This window comes from Capra hircus, chromosome 1 (assembly GCF_001704415.2).
Source record: "Capra hircus breed San Clemente chromosome 1, ASM170441v1, whole genome shotgun sequence".
Classification (NCBI taxonomy): domain Eukaryota; kingdom Metazoa; phylum Chordata; class Mammalia; order Artiodactyla; family Bovidae; genus Capra; species Capra hircus.
This window is the reverse complement of record NC_030808.1, coordinates 83,997,134-84,000,834: the sequence shown is the minus strand read 5'-3', so window position 1 is coordinate 84,000,834 and position 3,701 is coordinate 83,997,134. Positions and strand designations below refer to the sequence as shown.

The following is a 3,701-nucleotide window of genomic DNA, read 5'->3' as shown; positions in this document are numbered from 1 at the left end:
CCCCTCACCAGCGGAAACGCAACGGCTCCCCCGGCGGCGCTCCCGGACTCAGAAGGGAGTCGGCACGCCTGGCGGCGTTGACGCCAGCCTTCCAGGACTTGGTCCTCAGTCTTTTTTAATATACTAGGAAAGATAAGAGTCCCCCCTTTGATGGTTTCATTTTGTAATGTGAGAAACAAACTTTAAGGCCCATCCTATACACTCGTATTTGATTCACCAAAGCTACACGGTCTCAACCTTCATCCACTGCTGATTTGGAAATGCTATCAAGCCTTTGGAAATACTGAAAGATTTTTCTCCCAGACACAGGGATAAAGATAATGAATAAGTGTTGAGACTCATATATATCTAAAATTCTGTTTATCCAAGATGTATTTTTGAATTCTGTACTGCCCATTCTGATGAAGGCATGAGTGTCTGAGGTAGAGCTGACTCTAGTTTTCTGATAAACCATGATAAAGCTTTGAATGAGAAATATTTTGCCCGCAGTGTATTCTTTATTTTGTATGATTATGTCATCTGTGTATAATGGAGACCCAAACAGATCTGAAGTCCAATTTGTTCTCAAACTTAATACTTTTCCGTTAATTTTTTTAAACATGAATTAATTTAGAAGAAGTTGCTGGAACCATAGGGGTTGATGTTAAAATAGCTTCGAGTCATTCTTAAAGAGCCCTGCTAAATGTACTTTTAATTTTACTCAATAATCCCTTCGTATGGAGAGATGAGAAGCACTTGGTCTCCAACGGCTCACAGAAGCGACCCTGCGGGCATTTTCAGTGATGAGCTTGGAGTGCCCCTCTGTGGAAGGAGGTGAGCACTACAATTTCTCTCACTGGTGAGTTTGTGGTTGCTGCTGACTTGGACGGAGAAGGCAATGGCAACCCGCTCCAGTACTCTTGCCTGGAAAATCCCATGGACGGAGGAGCCTGGTAGGCTGCAATCCATGAGGTCGCTAAGAGTAGGACACGACTGAGCGACTTCACTTTCACTTTTCACTTTCATGCATTGGAGAAGGAAATGGTAACCCACTCCAGTGTTCTTGCCTGGAGAATCCCATGAACAGAGGAGTCTGGAGGGCTACAGTCAAGAAGGTCACAAAGTGTCAGACACAACTTCTTGGAACATTTATTGGCTAGAAGTCATATGTTCAAGTTATACTCTAAATAGAAATGTTATCATTAGGATGCTTTTAACTGCAAGTAAACAAAATCCACATCTGTCTTATACAATAAAGGCGATGCATTGGCTCATGTAACTGAATATTCCAGTTCAAGCTTTAAGCAAGGGTTGATCCAGGGGCTCCAATACTGTCACCAAAATGTTAGTTTCTTTCCATTTTTCTGCTTTACCTTCCCAGGTACTGTCTTCACATTAAAGGTGAATTAATGAAATCACCAACATTATCATTGCTGTATGAAGGAGGTCACTCAACATTCTCTAAGAAGGAATAACAAATAAAGTAAAAAAGTTGTTTGAATCAAGATATTTTTTTCATGAAATAATCTATAGATTAAGTTATTTAAGGAAAAAAAATTTTGTTGAGAGCCTGTTGAGGCCCCTCATGGAGGAAACTGTCCTCCTTTTATCTTTTTCTTTAATTGAAATATAGTTGATTTGCAATATTGTATTAGTTTAGTTCCAGGTATACAGTAAAGTAATTCAGTTGCTTTTTTTCAGATTATTTTCCGTTATCAGTTCAGTTCAGTTCAGTCACTCAGTCGTGTCCAACTCTTTGTGACCCCATGAACTGCAGCACGCCAGGCCTCCCTGTCCATCATCAACTCCCAGAGTTCACTCAGATTCACGTCCATCGAGTCAGTGATGCCATCCAGCCATCTCATCCTCTGTCGTCCTCTTCTCGTCCTGCCTCCAATCCCTCCCAGCTTCAGAGTCTTTTCCAATGAGTCAACTCTTCGCATGAGGTGGCCAAAGTACTGGAATTTCAGCTAGGTTATTACAATATACTGAATATAATTCCCTGTCTATACAGTAAATCTTTATTGCTTATCTACTTTTAATTTAACAGTTTGTATCTGTTAATCTCATGTTCCTAATTTTTCCCTCCCACTTCCTCTTTGGTAACTATAAGTTTGTTTTCTATGCCTATGAGTTTATTTCTGTTTTGTATATAGATTCATTTGTATTATTTTTTATTCCACATATAAGTGATGCCACATATTATTTGTCTTTCTCTGTCTGACTTACTTCACTTAGTATGATAATCTCTAGGTCCATCCATGTTGTTGCAAATGACATTATTTCATTCCTTTTTATGGCCGAGTAATATCCCGTGTTGTGTGTATATATGAAAGTGAAAGTGAAGTCGCTCAGTCATGTCTGACTCTTTGCAAATCCATGGACTATAGCCTACCAGCCTCCTCCCTCCATGGGTTTCTCCAGGCAAGAGTACTGGAGTGGGTTGCCATTTCCTTCTCCAGGGGATCTTCCCAACCCAGGGATCGAACCTGGGTCTCCTGCATTCCAGGCAGATGCTTTAACCTCTGAGCCACCAGGGAAGCCCACAAATATATACACAACATCTTCTTAAACCAATCAACATTTGTTGGGCATTTAAGTTGTTTCCATATCTTGGCTATTGTAAGTAGTGCTGCTATGAACATTGGATGCATTATCTTTTCAAATTAGAGCTTTTGTCTTTTCTGGATTTATGCCCAGGAGTGGGATTGCAGGATCGTATATTAGCTCTAGTTTTAGTTTTTAAAGGAATTTCCATACTTTTTTCCTTAGTGGCTGTACCAATTTATGCTTCCAACAACAGTGTAAGAGAGTTCCCTTTTCTCCGCACCCTCTCCAGCATTTATTATTTGTAGAGTTTTTAATGATAGCCATTCTAACTAGTGTGAGGTAATACCTCACTATGATTATGATTTGCATTTCTCTAATAATTAGTGATGTTAAGCATCTTTTCATGTTGTCCATCTTTTCATATTGTCCATCTGTAAATCTTCTTTGGGCTTTCCTCATGTCTCAGTTGGTAAAGAATCTGCCTGCAATGTGGAAGACCTGGGTTCAATCCCCGGATTGGGAAGATCCCCGGAGAAGGGAAAAGCTACCCATTCCAGTATTCTGGCCTGGAGAATTCCATGGACTGTATAGTCCATGAGGTTGCAAAGAGGTGGACACTACCGAGAGACTTTCACTTTCACTACGTCTTCTTTGGGCAAATGTCTGTTTAGGTCTTCTGCCCATTTTTTGATTGGGTTATTTGCGGTTTGTTTGTTTGTTTGTTTTTTAATTGAGTCATATGAGCTGTTTGTATATTTTGGATATTAATCCCTTGTCAGTCACTTCATTTACAAATATTTTCTCCCACTCTGTAGATCATCTTTTAGTTTTGTTGATGGTTTCCTTTTATGTGCAAAAGATTTTAAGTTTGATTAGGTCCCTTTTGTTTATTTTTGTTTTTAATTCTTTTGCCTTGGGAGGCTGACCTAAGAATATATTGATATGATTTATGTCCAAGAAAGTATTGTCTATGTTCTCTTCTAGGAATTTTATGGTGTCATGTCTTATATTTTGGTCTTTAAACCATTTTGAGTTTATTTTTGTATACAGTATGAGGGACTGTCCTAATTTCATTGATTTGTACGTAGCTGTCCAGCTTTCCCAATGCCATGTGTTGAAGAGACTGTCTTTTCTCCATTGTACACCTTTGCCTCCTTTGTTGAAGATTAATT

The 3,701-nt window shown here is 39.3% G+C and overlaps 1 non-coding gene across 1 annotated transcript; it reads right to left on the bottom strand.

Moving 5' to 3' along the window:
• TRNAS-GGA lies at positions 2,448-2,519 on the bottom strand. The gene has a single exon. It is a non-coding gene; the product is annotated as a tRNA-Ser (tRNA).